This window comes from Rattus norvegicus, chromosome 6, assembly GCF_036323735.1.
Source record: "Rattus norvegicus strain BN/NHsdMcwi chromosome 6, GRCr8, whole genome shotgun sequence".
NCBI lineage: Eukaryota > Metazoa > Chordata > Mammalia > Rodentia > Muridae > Rattus > Rattus norvegicus.
Genome location: NC_086024.1, coordinates 119,492,767 through 119,514,104, shown reverse-complemented (window position 1 = coordinate 119,514,104; position 21,338 = coordinate 119,492,767). Strand labels below are relative to the sequence as shown.

Here is a 21,338-nt window from a genome sequence, read left to right as displayed (position 1 = left end):
ATATAGCAAATGGACTGAAAAAGATTTCTGGGAAACACCACCTTACACAATAGTCTCAAATCACATGAAATTTCTTGATGTAATGCTAACAAAGCATATAAAAGTCTTGTATGACATAAACTATAAGACATTGTAAAAGAAATTGAAGATATCATAAGATTAAAAGATCCTCTATGTTTACAAATCAGTAGTTTTAATATAGTAAAAATGGTCAACCAAAATCTACAGATTCAATGTGATCCCCATCAAAACACCGACACTGTTCTTTAAAGATCTTAAAAGGACAATTCTCAGCTTCATAAGGAAGATAAAAGCAATCCTGAGCTATTACAGTACTGCTGCACATATCAACATTTGCACCCATGACCTCAAATTACACTACATACCAAAATGAATAAAAACGAGGCATATTGGCATAAAACAGGAACATTCATCAATGACACAGACAGTAAATCTGCACACCTATGGACACCTTATTTTTCTAAAGAATCCAAAAACACACACTGGAACAAAGACAGCATCTTTAACAAATTAAGCTAGTCAAACTTAATGGGCACAAGAAGAAGTCAAACAGTGGTGATCCCACTCATAGAATTAGATTCACTGATGCCCCTAACTGCAATTTTGCAACTATTGTGAGTCATAATATACATATTTAAATGCAGGATATCTGATATTAGACTCCTGTGAAAGGATCATTAAGTCACCCAAATGGGCCAAATACACACACACACACACACACACACACACACACACACACACACACACACAATATGCCTTTCCTCGGTGGTATGGTATTTTTTTTGGATGCAACAGAAAGTTAGATCCTGTTTTGTAATCCAATATTTAGTCTATGTGCTTTTACTGTGTAATTTCAAGCCATTACTTTTGAAACTCATTAATGAAAGCTTTTATTAATATCTTTTATTTTGTTATTGAGGTATGGTTTCTCTTTTTAACTAAATGTTCTGGGATTGTCCATCCTTTGTGCCCTGTTGGGTCTGGTTACCCTTTCAGAATGATGTTTTCCTTGCAGTTTATTCTGAAGACATAGAGTGATAGACAGAACTTGCTTAAATGTATTTTTATCATGAAATATTTTTTTCCACACAATTGTGGATGAATCAAGATTTGTTTTAAAAAATGTGTTCTATAAGAAATACTTGAAGATTAAACTCAAGGGAGTCAAAATAATAACAGAAGGTAGAAATAAGTTATGAAACCTATTGCATACTGACATGTGAGTTGTTGGGCAGCAATGAGGAAGATGAATGCAGGATATCAGTTTAGGACAGTCAAGATACTTTGTGCAGATGGGCTGAATGTAGTGGATAAAGAATGAAAAAAATAGATTTGTGGTTGATTCATTGGGTTTGTGATAGAGAAATTTAGAGAGAAGAAGAACTGTGTTTTCCAGAGAGGACTATTGAAAGAATATATAAAGAGTAATATTTCAACCATCGAATAGTGAGGCATTGCTTTTAAATACAGATAGTGAAGTCAAAAACATATTAAAATGACAATGATGGACAAAGGTGGAACACACAATATATGCACACACACACACACAAACCACAAAATGTAAATATTCATCAGCCATAATATCACCTTTAGATATATTCAAAAATGCAATTACTAATAACCTAACACAAGATATGAACATAACCTGCAACAAGAAGTCTCTCTCTCTCTGTGTGTGTGTGTGTGTGTGTGTGTGTGTGTTATTTGTATTTATTGTTCTCTCATACAATACATCTTGACCACAGTTTCCCTTTCCTCCCCTCTTTTCAGTGAAGCCACTCCAAATCCCCTCTCCCTGCAGATCTACTCCTCCCTTTTTCCCCAAAAGGACCAAAAGCACAAGCCCAGATATCACATCAGGTTAAGGCAACCCAGTAGGAGGAAAAGGGTCCCAAAAGCAGGGAAAAATGTCAGAGAAACCCTGACAGCCACTATCAGGAGTCCACTAAAAATACCAAGCCAACAACTGTTAACATACACAGAGGACCCCTAACACTTAGCCATGCAGGGACCTCAATTGATGTTTCAGATTCTATGAGTCCCTATGGGTCCTGCTTGGTTGATTCTTAGAGATATGCTCTCCTAACATCCTTGACCCTGTGGCTTGCACATTTCCTCCTCCCCTTTTCTGAGGGGTTCTATGAGCTCCTTGGGGAGGAACCATATAGCAGCCTCCAACCTGTACTCTTACTCCACTGAATATTTTGTTATAGGTCTCCGCATTTAGTCTCCTTAGCATTTTTAACAGTATTAAAACAGTAGAATGTTCTTACAAATTCAGTAGGTAACCCCAGTGCACTTTATCCTTTGAATTGTTGGTCCCCATTGTTGTTGGAGATTGTAGGAACTTCAAGAGTTTGGACCTAGTTAGAGGGAGTGGTTCAATACAGTGGTTCTATGGACTTATTATCCATGGCCACTTTGTTTTATTCTGATTTCTTTTGAAGCATGAATTGAAGAGAACATTGTTGTTGTTGTTGTTGTTGTTGTTGTTGTTGTGTGGTTATAGTAATATTACAGTAGCTAATACTCATATTTATCAGATTTAAACCAAACTACCCATTTACGAATAATAATCCTTTGTTCTCCTATATTTCACAAATGGGAGAAATATGTTAGGATCCTATCATTAAGAAATATAAAGCACTGGGGAATTCATGTGGAGGTCAGAGTGGAAACAGGTGAGAGTGGAAGCAACAGAAGGGGTCATGGCTGCCAAAGTGATTGAGTCCATCGGAAAGTTCGGCCTGGCATTAGCAGTTGCAGGAGACGTGGTGAACTCTGATTTATATAACGTGGATGCCGGACACAGAGCTGTCATCTTCGACCAATTCAGTGGTGTGCAGGACATCGTGGTAGGGGAAGGGACTCACTTTCTCATCCCTTGGGTACAGAAGCCAATCCTCTTTGACTGCTGCTCTCGACCACGGAATGTGCCGGTCATCACTGGTAGCAAAGACTTCCAGAATGTCAACATCACTATGTTATCCTCTTCCGGCCAGTGGCTAGCCAGCTTCCCGGTATCTACACCAGTATTGGCGAGGACTATGATGAGCGGGTGCTGCCATCTGTCACCACAGAGATCCTCAAGTCGGTGGTGGCTCGATTCGATGCTGGAGAATTGATTACCCAGCGAGAGCTGGTCTCCAGGCAGGTGAGCGATGTCCTCACAGAGCGAGCAGCAACATTCGGGCTCATCCTGGATGACGTGTCCCTGACACATCTGACGTGCGGGAAGGAGTTGACAGAGGCGGTGGAAGCCAAATAGGTGGCTCAGCAGGAAGCAGAGAGAGCCAGATTTGTAGTGGAAAAGGCTGAGCAGCAGAACAAGGCGGCCATCATCTCTGCTGAGGGGGGACTCCAAGGCGGCCGAGTTGATCGCCAACTCACTGGCCACCTCCGGTGATGGCCTGATCGAGCTGCGAAAGCTGGAAGCTGCTGAGGATATTGCTTTCCAGCTCTCCCACTCTCGGAACATCACCTACCTGCCAGCAGGGCAGTCCGTGCTCCTCCAGCTTCCCCAGTAAGGCCAACCAGGCCACGGCCTCCATCGCTCGGAATGACGCCTTTTTTCTGCCCCAACCCCAGAAATCACTGTGAAATTTAATGATTGTCTTAATGTGAAGGAAATAAAGGTAAAATCACTTCAGATCTCTCTAAACAAACAAACAAACAAACAAACAAAAGCAGTGAGTTTTGAACAACAGAAGCTTGCTTTATCAGAATTCTCAAAGCTATGAGTCTGAAATCAACACCAGAGGACAGGAATCATGGTGTCATTCTATGTCCTTGATATAGACACTGAGAGTCTGTTTTTCCACTCAGTTCCCCTGACTGTCGTCATGAGAGGTCAGAGCTACAGCACTCCAGTACTCACAGCCAGTTCATCCAGCACTCTGCTACGTCTATCGTCATCAGTTACTCTACAGCCATTGCATATCTCTTCAACTGCAGAAAGCAACGAGTCTTGTGAATTAGGCAGTTGATATTTGGTGGTAGTAAGGTGGTCAGTTAATGCTGTCATCTATAGCATTGAGGATTAATCATGTAAACCAAATAAACCATAACATTAGAAAGAATTGTCGTTAACAGTCAAAGCAGCATAAAATCAAAAGCTTGACAGAAAAATAAAAATCAAATATACCATTTTTGGAAACGAGTAAGTAGTAATATCCCCATGCCCTGTGTCTTAACAGAGAATTGCCATTTGCGAGTTTAAGAGGGAGAAGAAAGGAACTCAAGCACTAAAAACCACATAAAAGAGGGCAAGACTCCTTGAATCTGCAAGGAAAAATAAATTCAACCCCAGTTCCTAAAGAAGCAGCTCCTTTTTCATACCCAGTGTTTAGCCTTCGGAAGATTTAAATAATTTATGGCATGATATTAGTAAAAGTCCTAGATCATCTTTGGGGAAATAAGTTGTGCATATGTGAAACATAAAGGAAAACATATAATCAATATGTAATTACATTGTCTATCTCAATAGTTTCCCGCCTTCCTAATGCTGTAACCATTTAATAAAATTCCTCATGTTGGGGTAAAATTATTTTCGTTGTTACTTTTTAATAGTAATTTGGCTACTGTTAAAAATTGCAATGTAAAATATCTGTGTTTTGTGATGGTCTTCGGTCATTAACTCCTAAAAGTGTTGAAATCCACTGGTATCTGCTAGTACTTCAGGGATAAAAAGGAATGGGACAGAGGGGAAGAATTTTATTGTTCTTGACATTAATGTTTCAACAAGGTTGGGTAGAAAACCATATATGGAGAATGGAGAACATTCAGGATAGTTCACACAGGGGGGAAAAAAGGAGAGAAAGCAAGGATAGAAAACTGGAAATAAGAACTGAGGAGACTATGACTAAGATTATGAGCATTTTTATTAAAACATTTGGATGGGCTGGATAACTCAGATTGTATTTCAAAGAATAACGGTGAGGAACACAGTGAAAGTGGCTCTTTGATGCTCCCCTCAAACCATGCTGGTCATATCTACACTTGCATATCTGCTGCACTGTTGGGAGTGTGTAGTTTCATTACATGTAACCAAGAAATGCCTGAAGCAGCAAGCAGAATGTAGAATTCCTCCACATGGTGAAATTTGAGAAAATGATGCACATATTTTGTATTTCTTACATTTTTCCAAAGGCGAAGACATGAAGGTCTATAGACAGCCCTTACTGAGGTAGGAAAAATGGCATGCATATCTTACAGAGAAACAAAAAGAAATTTTGTTTCTGCAAAGCATGCAGTCTCTCACACTACAAAGAGTGACAGAAAGTCACTTTTTCTTGGATGTTATGCTATTTTTTTATATTACTTTTATTTTTTTTCAGTCCAATCATTACCCTCCCCCAAAGACCCCCTCCCACAGTCCTTCATTCCATTCCTCCTACCCTGTCTCCATGCTGTTGTATGTTCCCTCCCTGCCAGGCCTACCCTCTCCCTGGAGCCTCAAATCATCCAAGGGTTAGGCACATCTCCCACTGAGGCCAGACCAGGCAGTCCTCTGCTGTATAGGTGCTGGGGTCTTAGACCAGCTCATGTATGCTGCCTGGTTGGCGGTTCAGAGTCTGAGAGATCTCATGAGTCTTGCCTGTAAATGTAATTTCAAAAAAGAGACTGGTGAAGCATTAGCATATTGAGAGCAGATCATCATCTACCATATACACACACGCATGACCATACACATGTTTCCTTTAGCTGTGTTCATTTGAAGCATAAACATCCTGCCTTCAGCCTTTCTATCTTCGTGAACTGATAAGGTAACCTTTGCAAATTGTTCAGTGAAGCCTGGATGTTTTCCTGCTAATAAAAACATTTTACTAATGTGACATTGGATTTGAAAGGTTTGAAAATTGTGCGTGTACACTTGAGGGGCTATTGTAAGCAAATGATACAATTTCAGTAATGCCTCCGTGTCTCCACTCTGCATACTATTTGTGTTGATTTTGCACATAGTTCAGAATTAATTCCAAAACAAGAAATATATGAGGCTGTGACATTTAACTTTGTTCTGTTTTCAGTTCTGAATGGAAGCAGTATGTGACCTCTGGGCACCGATTCTAGCTACAATTCCTTTTCTCAGAAACCACTTTCCCCAAGGCATTGGTGTGATTCAGGCATCGTATTTAACTCTGGGACTGCACTGTCCAACAGGCAGGGCCTCTACATTTGAGATCTAATAGCATGTGAAAATTGTTGTAAAAATAGAAGTACATGTGCAAACATTAAAATGTAGTTCAAACAAACAGTTTGTGGAAATCTTTGAGTGTGAATTTTGAACAGCTGAGTTCTGCCAAGCAGAGTCAGGGAGGAAGATATGGACAGCCGCCAAGGAAAAGATACTTTTTTTTCCCAGAAAAAATCAAATGCAGAGAAGAAATGTGCATGATAAGAAGTTTTGATACATGAAAACTATTTTAAATTTTCTAAGACTATGATATGGTTATGAGGGTGTGGTGCAAAGGTGTCGAGGTTATGGGAACTAAAAGCCCTCTTCAAAAATAGAATTTGTGACTGGTGCAGAAGGATGATGAAGTTACAGCCAGAGGAAGACCCTGGTTCAAAGCAAGCAAACTAACAAAAAGAAATCAGAATTTTTCAAAGGAAAAGCAAATAAACAAAGCATATGTTTATATATGTTTACGCATCCCAAGGAACCATTTCAACAGGAGGAAATCGTGGGTCAAATATGTCCTCAAAAGTAAGTTTTCTTACCTAGAGAACATGGAAAAGTGAGTCAACAATATTATCTATGTGGTTTACTTTGAAATACTGTGTTAAGTAGTCACATGATCTTGACATGGTTTTAATACAGCATTGACCTAAGTGGTTAGACTCGGAGGACAAGAAAAGGTTTTGTGATTCTTATTCTTCTTATTATTCATTTATTTTACTTTTACTATTTCCTATTGTGGAGTTTTTATCCCACTGGGTTCCTATTTATGGCTTTGTCAAGTGGCTGCACTTTTCCTCTTGCTATAGTAACTCAGGAACTAGCAGTCTTTGGAGATCAGGTCAAGACTCAGTGGAACCCATGAACAGTATTTAAGGAGGAGAAACCAGGGGAAGTAATTACTATAATATAGCATGTCCAGACAGCGAGCTTGACCTTTCCAAATCCCATGAGCTGAAGTACATGCTCCAGTTACTGTCTGCACTTGTGAAGAGATGCATTTTTCCTCCTAGGCTAAATAGCCTTTGTGAGAGATCCTGCTGAGGAAGGGATGGAGGGATTTATGCCTGCTGAGTTAATGCAGGACACAGAGTTGTTTGGCAGTCCAGGGTTGGATGCTGAGGAAGAAAAAGAACATGTGTAATCCTACAGGGATCTAACAGCCTAGAAGTAAACAATGGTTAACTCCTAAGTTGTTAAAACTGATATGAACTGGAAGAGAAATGAAAAGGTGTCTCTCCGAACAGAGCTAAGTCTAAACTTTAAAGATAATAGCATAGATGCTTTGATATCCTGGTGAATTACACTTTATTTTGATGATATGGTTATATGGCTACAAAAGTTTCTCACACACAATTCATTGTTTGAAAATTTAGTCTCCAGCTAGTAGCACTGTTTTTGTGGGTTATGGAAATTTTGAGAGGTTGGAGTCTTACCCGAAGGAAGTTGATCTCTGGTTGAGTGGGCCTTGGGTTAGTAATCCCAACCCGCTTCCTGCTCCATGAGAAATTAGTTGAGGAATCTCAGCTCTGCATGCTGTCACTGACATCATGCCATAAGCTATCATACCTTAGCCACAATAATTAATGATATTTCTTCAATCCATAAGTCCATCTTCCCATATGCTGCTTTGGTGTGTATCATTGAACGAAAACAATAAGAAAAGAAGTTAGTGCAGAAAATCAATACTAGGAAATAGGATTTTTTATAGTAAACCTGACCACATTAGTTATAAATCCCTGGAACACTTTTGCAGGTATAAAGATCACTATATGCTAGGCATGTTTTAAAACACTGCAAGCATAACCTAATGAGATATTTGGTTAATAATCTAGAAGAACAGAATGTCAACAGAAATGAAAATGGCAAAACCTGTGCTAAAGAGATATCAGATAGGAAGGAGGCCTCTATCAGGAACTGGAGACAATTTCATTTACAGTACAGCAAAGCTTCTGACTGTGTTTGACAGGTGACCTGACAATTTGAGTATGGATTAACACTCTTCGTTAAGAGTGTTAATGTAATTAATGGGATAGAATAAATTTGAAGACAGAATAACAGGCAGGCTGTGGCATGGTCACTGCCCTCAGCGCTTAGTGAAATTTATAGGGAGGAAAGGAGAAAAAGTAGGGCAAATTTATTGTTTCATAAGACAAAGATTCTGAGCATGAACTTGGCTAAAATGGCAGACAAGTCAGATGTAGACAAGGGGTCTATAATCTTTAATGCCACTGCTATTAATAAGAGAAACAACATATTTTGGACCAATATAATGGAAAATGTACTCTAAAAGTAAGATTCTACCTATCTGGGGCTTCTGTTGGAAAAATAAAAATATATCTGAAAGAAAAATTGCTAATCTTGGAATATATCAATATAGGGCTTTCCTGTTATAAACTAATTACCTAGGAAAATATATTCCCTGCTATAACTAGAAGCAGATACACTAAAGCTATGGAAGACCAGAACCAAGTTAATCCCAGACAGGCAATATGGTATGTGTGGTGGTTTGAATGTGCTTGGCTCATGGGAAGTGGCATATTAAGAATTGTGACATTGTTGAGGAAAAGCGTCATTGAACAGGTGATCTTTAATGTCGCTTCCTATGCCTAGGCTCTGCCTAGTGCAGATGAGATCATTTTCCTGCATGCCCATTGGGGAGAATCTCCTTCTAGCTAGCTTCCTTCAGATCAAGATGTAGAAAGCTCAGCTTCTTCTCCAGCATCATCTGCCTGAAGGCTGCCATGTTTCCTGCCATGGTGATAATTGACTAGACCTCTGAAATTGTAAGGCACCCTCAATTAAAATTTTCTTTGTTATAAGAATTGTCTTGGTCATAGTGTCTATTCATAGCAATAAAACCCTAAGACAGTACTTTTTTTCAAATATACAAGAACCAAGTGTGAGGAGATAATGGTTTACACAAAGGTTTAAGGAAACTGTTGAGCCCAGGGAATATGTGGCTATTTGCTATGTGTGGTGGTTTGAATACGCTTTTCCCATGAGAAGTGGCATTTTTAAGAGGTGTGGCCTTGTTGGAGGAACAGTGTCAACACGTTCTAAGGTTTAGTCCATTATTCTCAACAGGAATAGGGCAGTGTCCAGACAAATGGAGGGCTGAAGGAGATGAAAGGTCTACATCTTGACCCAAAAGCAGGCAGGAAAAGATTGACTTCCATGTGGCCAGAAGGAGGTTCTCAAAGTCTACCACCAAAGTGACACACTTCCTCCAAGAAGGCCACACCTCTTAGTAGAGTCCCTCCCTAGGCCAAGCATATTCCAACCACCAAACCAAAGTATATTGAACCAAGATAAAGATAATAACCCCATCTACCTGGTATGTAGAAGCAAACTTTGGTATTTGCTTTAGTGGATTTTGGTTTAGGTTGGATCCTTAACTTCTGTTTTTATTCTTAATTCTGTGAACAGTTTTAAAAGTGTGGTATTTATGCAAGTAGATATGTCTCTCTGTGGGATGTGCATGTGAATGCAGAGGGCTGCAGAGACCACAAAAAAAGCTTCCATTGTCTTTGAAGTGGAGATAGCCATGATTGCAGTGCTCAGTTTCTAAAGTAGATGCTGAGAACTGAGCTTGGGTTCTCTACAAAAACAGTATGTGTTGTTCAGCACTGAGCCATCTCTCCGGCCCTCATTTCTTTCCTTTTCTTTCCTTTTCTTTTAATTTTTTTCTTCCTTGGAAATGCTTTTTGCTGTTGTTTTGTTTTCTGTATGTTAAACATGAGCGTTAGTTAACTTTTTTGTATGTGTTCAGACAAGACACTTGTGTCTCTTGAATGTTAATGATATTAAAATTTTATTGATTTTAAAGCACAGTAAATAATACTGAGACACTTGAAGTTGAACTGAATATATTATGTAATATATGACTAATACCATGAATGCATGCCGTACTGCTATAATTTCAAAGTGAAATGTCTCCTACATATGTTTTATTGTTTTATTATACAGTGCCTGGCATCGTTCAATAGACTGTAGAAATTTTGGGAAGTGGAGATAGCAGGAGAAGCAGGTTCTTCGAGGACAAGCCTCTGTCCGGTTGGCCTCTGCCTTCCATTTAAATTCTACATGAAGAGGTGATATCTCAGCCTCCTGAGGTCCCCAGTCATGGAACTGCCTTCTCCCATGCCTTTCCTTCCATGTTGAATTGCCTAGGTCAGCTTGGCTTATGTGAATGTCTTGATTAATCACTGTAGAAAGGCCCAGACAACAGTTGGCAGTACCATTCCCTAGGCAGGTAGTCCTAATCAGTAGGAGATAGATTAGGAGAAACCAACCCAAATGTAGCTGTAACTGAAGTTATGAAGATTATTTAGGTAAATTCAAAAAGACACAAATTCTTTCTAGAGACTTTCTATAGATAGTTTATCTAGTAAGCCAGAAACTAAAATCCTTCATAATTTCTGCTCCACTTCTTTGGCTACAAAATCAGTACTTTGATGAGAGGAAATGGAACAAAACAGGCCTGCATCCAAGTAACTGCCTTAACTTCCATTAATGATGACTCTTGACTGGGAGTAGTAAATTGAGCTGGAATAGTAAGCTAAAATGAAATGTAAAAATGTAAAATTAGTTATTTTTAATATAAAGGTAACCAGTGATTTAATCTGGTGATTGTATTTCTTTACCTTTGCTAGACCAGTATAACCACACAGAGAAAGCAAGTTATATTTCAAGCTGTACCTCAATACTGGGCAGTTAAATGATGGATAATAACTCTTATGCTAAGCTAGCAATCTCCCAGCCATGATCTATGATAGCTGCATACAATTATTAATCTGGATCTTTGGGTTTCAGATGGTTCTTGTTTGTTTATTTGTTTCATTTGTTTTTCTCATGCTGTCTTCTCTGACCCACTCCTCCACCTAAATCGGAAACTCTCTTCCCCTCTCTCTCTCCTAGGTGGCAGAAACCCCACTGTATTTTCTCTTCTGCCCAACCTTTGGGCTATCAGCACATATTGACAAGGCAAAGAATAAATGATAAATACTGTTTACACTAATTTAAGATAAGAGATTCTTGATATAATCACTACAATACTGCACTGGATTAAAACAAGATGTGTAGTTAAACAAATCAGCATTTGAATAACACAAGGAAAACCTTTACACAGCACATAAACGTTGTGCCTACAACGAACCTCTCTATCTCTAAGTTGCTTTTAGTGAGATAATTTGATCACAGCAATGAAAAATGAGAGAACAATTATTTATTGCCATTCCTAATGTGGTCACATCATCATGCTATCTCTTTAAAAAATTATGTGTGATTCTTTGATTCTAAAAGATACTATAAAGAGATTTTGTCTTATGTTTGTTTTTCAGAGAAACCACAAAATATGGTGCTTAAAGAAACTGCAAAACTGGAGATCAATATTTCATAGTTAAGGGAAATGCAGAGTAGAGTTCATTCAAGTAGACAAGTTTTAGTGCAGTGGTTCTCAGTCTTCCTAAATCTGAAAATTTTTAATTCAATTCCGCATGGTACAGTGACTCTCCACCCTAAATTTTCTTTTTCTTGCTACTTCATAACTATAATTTTGCCACTGTTATGAGTAATCAGTGTCTGTGTGTTCTGATAGCTTTAAGTGACCCCTGCAAAAGGGCCATTCAGTTCCCCATGGTGTCATGACCCACAGGTTGAAAATCTCTTTTAGTGGATAACATTTATGTGTTGGTTTCTGATATATCAGTAATGAATATTGTCCAAAACATATCAGATTGACCTCATCAAAAGTTTCTTTATTCTTTTGAGAGCACGTTGGGTGAATGTGTGTATGCATGACTCACATTGTAATATGTGATAATGGACCATATGGCTTTGAGATTTTACTGGTCAGCATATACAGTAAAGAATAGGGAAGGCTTCATTTTTCTCAGCTGTGAAGAAGCAAAATTTTTAAATTAAAAATAACCTTTTGGCTGGCTCCTTGCATAATTGCTATCTTGTTTTGCTAATATTGTGTCTAAATTATAACTTGCCAAAGCCCTGGGGATTTGCATGCTGGTTTATCCTCTATTTTAGCATTGACATGGTTTTCAGTCAAGTGTGTAACTAAATCCTGTGGCTATGAGCAAGGCTGGCAGTATTTGCATTGAAAATCAGTGGGAGATTTAGAGTAAGAATGGCTCTATGCAGCCTCCCTAAAAAGATTCCATGATGAAAATTCTGGTCTCTTAAAACACAATTCAGTCCCATTAACTAACTGTGGCTGTGAAACCTCTGCTTCTATCAAATACCCATTCCAACCAGTGAAAATAAAGGGAAACCATACAGCCAGCCACCACAGTGTGACACATGAAATGATAATTTGCCAAATCTTTTTAAATGAATAGTTGAATGGGAAATATAGGGACATTTTAAAATGGATTTTATGATGCAAATAAAAATATTAAGCTCTCATTTTTATTATTATTTGACTAAATACATGCAGTTTCTCTTGTGAGGTTATAAGAGTTTGTGGAGTATATTAAAGGCAGTCAAGGACATATTCTGTAAAATAAAATTAAGTAAATATCTTCATTATCTGGGCTTTTCCATTCTCACCCTGTACACCACCTCTTCTTCTTGATTTTTTTTATCTAATGTTTCAATTAAAATTGTTAAAGATCAAGTGAAATGGTTAGTGAACTCTGTGAATTTAATTTTGTTTACAAGTTTGTCATCACAAACTTTGCTATTAGCAAATAGGAAATATTTATGATTCTGTTCAAAGCTATCCATTGAAGGTAGATTTTCAAAAGACTAAGAATTAGTCCCTGAACTACACACCAGTCAGTATGCACAATGGATAAATGAACGAGCTGCCAAAATAATGGGGGGTGGGAGAAAGCAGTGGAAGAGATCTGATTTAAATAAAGTGAGTGTATACAAAAGTGTATCACAATCTTGAGGAGATTTTACATTTTCTTGTACTTTGTCTCCTCTTCATGAACAAGAATGTGGTTGTGAAAATTGGATTTACCAGAGTTCCAAGAAAATCACTCTACTATTTGTGATAGGCTTACATTCAGCACAAAGCAAGCACAAAGGCAGAGACAGTCCTTGATGGTTCACAAACATGGTCTGAAAATACATTAAGTCATGAATGATGCCAATAACTTCTTCTGGTGAGTATATACATTTTGCCTTCTATAGATTGTGTATTGTGATTTATAGCCAATGTGTTTGGTCAATACTGAAGAAGATACAGTCACTTTGATTTCAATTAAAATATGTTTGTTGAGATTTGTGGCTGGAACTATAGCTGTGGCATGATGCTTGCTGTAATCTTCCAGGTCACGAAAAAGCAATGATGGCTAAGTCAGCACTGTTGGCAATTCCAGGAAATCTGTATATGCTAGAATAAGAAAAGCCCAACCCTGTGAGTCTGTACATATGAACATATGTACATATATGCACATACATTACATATGTAACATACGTACATGTGTATACATGTACATATGCATATATACATATGCATATATTTACACATATGTACATATATTCTATGTATCTATGCATATATGCATATGTATATATAATTTACTTATTATTTTACCTTTGGGAAATACTCTCTTTGCAAAGCTTATAATGACTCCATGATAATTAAAAGCAGCAGGGGTTCAAGAGGCAAGAATGCATCTAGGTCTTAGCAAAATGGCAAATGCTGAGACCTTCAAGACCGTCATTAAGGCTGTGGGAATGAACTCTGAAAACATGAGTTCAAATATAGTACTTATTCAATAATTCAAAATATAAGGATGAAATATGAACTGTATAAGGACCTTCATAGAACTGAAAGAACAGAGGCAGCTGCACTATGAGCCAACTGACAGAAAGATACTAAAAAAGGTGATCAGGAGATTTAGGGAGTGGTGATTGAAGGGCAAGATCCCATCTAGCTAAATTTGTTGTTTATGCTTACAAAAGCAGGCAAATTCCTGAATTCAAGGTCATCATGGTACACAGGAAGTTTAGTTCAGGGCCCAGGCAGAGTAGAAATAGTAGTTTTGGTTGGGGGATGTCCCACCAAGCTAGCTTATTGTCTAGGCTTAAGAAAGGTAGGCAGAGGGGTTGGGGATTTAGCTCAGTGGTAGAGCGCTTGCCTAGCAAGCGCAAGGCCCTGGGTTCAGTCCCCAGCTCCGGAAAAAAAAAAAGAAAGGTAGGCAGATCTCTGAATTCTTTTATAATATAAGAATAAAAACCATGCTTGCTCTCCTCTTCTAAGAACCAAGGGCTACTCATGGGATGCTGATTCATTGGATAATCAAAAGGGAACCTATGGTTACCACTGAATTCCTATACAAATAAAAGACTAGGCCTTTGATCTACAAGGGATGAGCTTTATCCATAGCAAAAGGAAGCTGTTTTTGAACCGAACACGAAGAAAGCAATCTGAAAGCTGTTTTGAGGAGAATAAGTTTATCAGCTTCTAACTTACAATTTTATTTCAAGTAGTGTATATCCATTCCTCAGAACCCCTCTCTAAGCAGAGGCTGGTCCTTTGCATTTATTATTGAACATAAAGTCTTTGCTTATACAATATATTCCACCCACAGTTTCCCTTCCCTCCTTTCTTCCTAGCTCACCTCGCAACTCTCCTCTTCACCATATATATTCCCCTGCTGTTTGCTCTTTAGAAAAAAAGCAAGCCTCCAGGAAATGACATCCAAACAATACAAAGAACGATACAATAACACAGGATGTATGTTCTTCTAACTAGGCTAGACAAAGCAACACAGTAGGAAGAAATAGTTCCAAGGACAGGTAAAAGATGCATAGAAACATCCACTCCCATTGTTAGGAGTCCTGCAAAAACACCAAGCTAAATAATATATTCATAATAGACATAATATATTCAAATGACTTGGTGCAGATCCTCCTAGGCCCCCGTGCTTGCTCTTTAGTCTCTGGGAGCCCATGTGAGGTCTGTTTATTTGATTTGATGGGCCATATTCTCCTGATGTCATCCATTTCCTCTGATTCCTACAATTTTTCCACCCACCTCTCCAAAGGAATTCCCCTGTTGATCCAATTGAGACCTCCAGCTAGACTGTCTCTTCACATGTGTGGCTGTTGGTCTCTGCAGCCACTACCATATGCTAATGGAAGAAGCCTCTGTTGAAAACTAGACAACTATGAGTATAGCAGAATATCATTAGGAATTGGTTTGTTGATTTCTTTCCTTTCCTTTCTTTTTTTTTTTTTTGTCTTTTTGTTGCCAGTTGTATTTGGTTCTATCCTTGGCCTCTGGGTTGTCTAGTCTCTGGTTTCTGGCCATTCAGGTAGTGTAGGATATGGGTTCCCATTCATAGCCCACGCCTCAAGTTAAACCAAGCACTGGTTGCTACTCCTACAAGTTTAGAGGTTTTGTATCACCTCTAGATTTTTATGTGGGATTTCAGGGAATGTCAATTATGATTGTAAAGATGTATGTAAAGTGTTTTTGTTTGTTTGTTTGTTTGATTGATTGATTCCACACTAAACCGTCTTCCCAACCTTCTTCGTTAGGTTTCTGAACAAGTACAAAAAAGTTAACCAAGCCATTTTTGCTGATTTTTATTGGCAAATGTCTTAGCTAGGGTTTCTATTGATGTGATTAAAGCTATGACCAAAAGGGATATAAGAATAGAAGAAATTTACTTTTTATGTACATAATAAAATTTCATTTTCTTTGTCATTGATGGTCTTCATATTTTCACCATCATGATCTTCTCTTACTGTTAACTTCTCTCATCCTTTCATAATTGGCCTTTCACTAGCTTCTTGGTTTTTATCGGAGGATTAAATTATTAAAAATATGGTTTCTAGACAAGTTTCTTCTTTAAAAGTCTTGTTAGGACCTATAGAATTTAGAACCTACCAGTCTGCTCTTTCAATCTCTCTTGTTGGTTAGGGTGCATTCTGATGCAGCCCATACTGTGATAGATGATGTGATGGTCTGTATGTGCTCGGGACGGGGAGTGGCTCTATTAGGAGTTGTGACCTTATTTGAGTAGTTGTGTCACAGTGGGCATGGAGTATAAGACCCTAGTCAAGGCTACCTGGAAGTGAGTCTTCCACTAGTAGACTTCAGATAAAGATGAAGAATTTTCAGCCTGCACTATGCCTGCCTGAATGTTGCCATGCTTCCTGCTTTGATGATAATGGACGGAACCTCTGAATCTGTAATGCAGCCACCAATTAAATGTTGTCCTTATAAGAGTTGCCTTGCTCATGGTGCCTGATCACAGCAGTAAAACCCGAACTAAGACAAATGATAAGGCTCCTAAAATTTTTATAACTTGTTTCTACTCAGCCATAGGGATAGCCACTTCATTATTTTAAACTCTAGATGTTATTATGTTTTATAAATAAATGGTAGTTGATATCTTTAAAATTGATCTTATGAGTTGATTTTTCTAGAGTAAAAAAAATGCATGCCATTTAAGTAGTTGAAATTAAGTATTAAGCATTTGTTAGGAATTAAATAACCACTGAACCGACTTCATGAGTTATCTCTCAGAAAGATCTGAAAATATTTGCCCTGATAATTATAGAACTACATGCTTTATCAATGAAAGGCTTTAATTATGGGAAGAATCTATCAACAAAATAAACGGAATTAAATAAATTGTTTTAGGGCCTAGTTTCTAAAACTTGTACTTATTTCCAATATATTGGTTTTTCATGTTTCTTTTCAAAGTTTTGGTTGCCTAGCAACAGCAGAGCAGTGTTATTAACTATTTACAAGATGCCATATAGTATCATGTGCTATTATGCTTCACCAAATTAATAGTATTTCCTTTGTAATTTTCCCTGTATTCATTCCTTATGCAATTCTTGTATGTGTATGTGTAATTATTTTATTTTCAGTGTATTAAGTAGTAGATAATAAAAAAATTATTGAAAATGATTTTATTTGAATTATGATATAAACATGGTTCAAGAAAATATGGAGGTGATGGAATAAAAAGGAAATGAAAGTGTATAGACCAATCCTCTTTTAATTATCATGTTAAAGAAGATAAGTTAACATAATAATTTATTCTTGCCTTTAAAATTTTCAGCTGCCTTCTCAAGTTCCTGGATAAGCTTTGCATTTAGACATGGCAACATAGGTGTCATTTATTCTATGCATGTTTACTCAGTATGTGGAGATATTTCCAGGTACAGATATCCTGCTATATAATTCTTCATCATGAGTTAAGAGTAAAATCCTTTGAATCTGTTTTGATTCACTTGTCTTGATGTTCAATCAGCACAACTCTCTATTTGTTTCATATCCATAGAGTGAGCAGTTTACGTTGGATCCTGTGCCGACATCTATCCATTCATATGGAATTTCAAACTTGGGAACATACATACTTTGCTAATTTTAAATTCCTGAACTTCCTTACAGATATGACATACATGTATACACACACATACATACATAGATTGTTTTTAAATTTTAAATTCACGTTTTACTTTTTACTTAATATTTTGAATGATTTTTCTTAACTGTTAAGGCACATGGGATTTATTAAACTTCCCAGATCATTTTTTTCCCTAATAATCTGCCTCAATCAATGCAGGCAGAGGAGGGCAGACATACTGAGGAATCTATTCTTCCCTAACCTTCCCTGCAAGACATCTGCTAAGACCCCATTCATCACAGTGAAATCTGTGAATGGAGATCCCTGTAATACCCAAAGGTCTCATTGAGAGGGGGGCTGCAATGTTTAACCACTTCTCTGGCAAAGGAAAAGCAACATACGCTTTTGTCAAACTGTCAGCAAACACTTCTCTCTTGATACAGTTTGCTCAACTCAACCTACTGAGATGTCAACTGGTCAGGAATGTTTCATTTTGGAAATGATCAATAAATAAACCTCAACTTTGCCTTTATGTGGTTCTCACAAGAGAGGATAGTTTCCTCGATAGTGGCTGAATATTGCCTCCAGAGAGATTCAGACAACTTAGTAAAGGGGGGGGGGGGGCTTTAAAAACTGATTATCAAAGTAGGTTAGTAAGCCATGTGTACTTTACAGATACTGAACTGAGTAAGATCAGCTCCATGTATATTTTATTAACCTGCTTGTTATTATAAGAGATCAGATATTTGTGTCCCCCAAAAACTACTCTTTCCTTAACTAACCTGGAAATAATGGATGGTTACAATAAAAGCTAGAAGACACTACTCCCTGATTCTGAAGCAGACTCAACTGGGATTGAAATAATGAGATGTTATAATGAGATGCTAACCATATGGCCCACACTTCCATTGAATCGTGAATGTCATTTATTTCCAATAAAGTTCAGAGAAGACTGAACTTGAATTAGATGTGGAAAATTTTAATCACATGGATTTTGAGATGGCATGATAACCATGAGCTAGAGACAATGACATGTTATATAAAGGATAAGACCTAATAAGACATGTAATATTTTCTAAAGACAACAATCTGCGTATCCCTTCATCATTCTACTCTCTACAGGTTCAAAAACAAGACACTCTGGAAGTCAGTGAGCAGGTGGAATTGGAAGAGAACTCTTAAGCTTTCTTCTTACTTTATTTGTCCTGCAATGTCTGTAATCACTAAAGAATGCTTTGTTTCTAAATGTTTTCATTGTGCTTGCTTTTTAATATAACTACGGATCTCCATATCTCCTAGGAACTGAGGGAAGAGTTCCAATGTCTACTGAATTTACTCCCCTTCCCTAATGTCATTGTGAATTTTGAATTCCGAAGATGTTACACAATTCAGGGCCTGCTTCTTTAAAAAATGTTTATTAGTCAGTCTAGCAAATTCTAGTAATAATTTTAAGGTATTCTGATAAATATCCATTCCACTTTCAAACTTGTTTAAATACACATGTTAATATTTTAATACCTTATTAGAATAAACACATACTCTTTATTTTTAAATATTTAAATATTTAACTGACAATAAATCTCCCCTATAAATAAGCTTTAAATAGAATAAATAAGGTAGAGTATTTTAATTCGGTCATTTATTGCATGAATATTATAAACATTCAGCATGAAATTAGAAATCCAGGTTACATAACATTTTTACAATGCAAATACAGATGACTTTGATAGAAAACTTTATACAAAATGTTCAAAAATCCAAATATATAACATTTAAATTAAAATAATTTAATATGTGTCTTTTTAATTTTCAAAATCAGTTGGTTAAAAATAAAACTCTGTGCAAAATATTTTGCCCCTTTCAGCTTTTTGTATTGTCTCTTTTTATGGCAACAATTGGGTAATAGCCAGAAACACCATTTTGGGTTTGACTAATATATGCCAAGTTCTTTTTAATATCTAAAACTAGAGATATATTACCTCAAAATATTGTTATGAAACAAATATTTTAACATTATTTATTTATTCACTTTACATTCAGTCACAACTCACTTATATCCCAGTACCCGCCTCACATAGCCTTCCATTGACTGCTCCCTTTCCCACTTCTCCATCAGCTGATGCGTGTAGCCTCTCAAAGGACAGTTACTCACACTAGGCTCCTGTCTGCAACCACAGCAGAGAGTATCAATAATGTCAGGGGTTGTTTCTTGCCTTTGGGATGGGTCTCAACTCGGGCCAGTCATTAGTTGACCATGCCTTCAGTCTCTGCTGTATCTTTGTTTCTGCACATCTTGTAGGAAGGAGACATACTTTGGGTCTAAGCTGTTGTGGGTGTTTAGTGTCCTTATCTCTCCACCGGGAGTCCTGCCTAGCTATAGGTGGTAGTCCCTTCAAGCTCCATAGCTCTCATTGCTAAGAGTCTCAGTCATCCCAAATCTCTAGCCCGTCCTAGATATGCTCCCCCTCCCAACACTTGCTGCTAATTTCCCTACACTCTTCAGGCTATCTATTCCAGGATTTCACTACATCTGCTCCCCACTTCCCCTTCTCTTCCCAGTCCATCCCCTGTCCCACACAATTCCTATCTTCCCCCACTCCTGATGTATACTTTGTTTCTCCTGATTGAGATTCAAGCATCCTCCTCCCCTGGGCCTTCACTGTTATTTAGTTTCTTTGCATCTGTGGATTGTATCATGGATATCCGGTACTTTAAGGTTAAAACCCACTTATGAATATATATGGTACATGGTTTTATTTGGGGGGGGGTTGGGATGCATCATCTAGGATGACTTTTTCTAGTTCTATTAGTTTGCCTGCAAATTTCATGATGTCTTTTTTTAGTAACTGAGTAGTATTCCAATGTGCAAATGAACCGCATTTCTCTTCGTCCATTCTTCTGTAGAGAAACCTGGGTTGTTTCCAGTTTCTGGTTATTACAAAGAAAGGTGCTGTGGACATAGTTGAACACTTGTCCTGGTGTTATGGCAGAGAATTTTTTGGGGTATATGTCCAAGAGTGATATAGCTCGACCTTGAGGTAGAACTACTCTCAATTTTCCGAGAATCCCTCAAATGGATTTCCATAATGGCTGTACAAGTGTGTACTCCCACCAGCAATGGAGGAGTGTTCCCTTCGTTCCGGATCCTCATCAGCATGGGCTGTCACTGGAGTTCTTGATCTTAGCTATTCTGATGGGAGTAAGATGAAATATTACGGTTATTTTCACTTGTACTTCCCTGATGGCTACAGTTATTGAGCGTTTCTTTAAGTGTTTCTCAGCTAGTAGAAATCTCTCTGTTGAGAATTACCTTCTTAGCTATGTATTCTATGTTTAAATTCAGTTACTTGGTTTGTTTCTATCTAGCTACTTGAGTTCTTCATATATTTTAGATATTACCACTCTGTCAGATGTAACATTGGTGAGGATCTCTGCCAATTCTGTAGGCTTCCTTTTTTTTTTTTTCTTATTGAGGGTGTCTTTTGCCTTTCAGAAGCTTTTCAGTTTCATGATGTTCCTTTTATGTAATTGATGATCTTAGAGCTGGGCCACTAGTGTTCTCTTCAGGGAGTTGTCTCCTCTACCAGTGTATCCAAAGCTATGCAATACAAAATGTCTGTTGGCATAGCATCTTAGTGATAGCATATCTGCTTTTCAGAACTTTCAGAAATCAACAGACATCACTAAGATGCTATGCCAACAGGCTTGATAATGTATTATTTGATATTTAGAAATGTAAGAGTCTTTTTTATTGTATATTCTTAATATTTTAAGTAGACTATATAGTTCTTTTTCTTTTG

The 21,338-nt window shown here is 37.6% G+C and overlaps 1 pseudogene; it reads left to right on the top strand.

The window, feature by feature from the left end:
- Positions 1 to 2,602: 2,602 nt before the first annotated feature.
- On the top strand, positions 2,603 to 4,567 carry Phb1-ps13 (prohibitin 1, pseudogene 13; annotated as a pseudogene).
- The last annotated feature ends 16,771 nt before the right edge of the window (positions 4,568 to 21,338 follow it).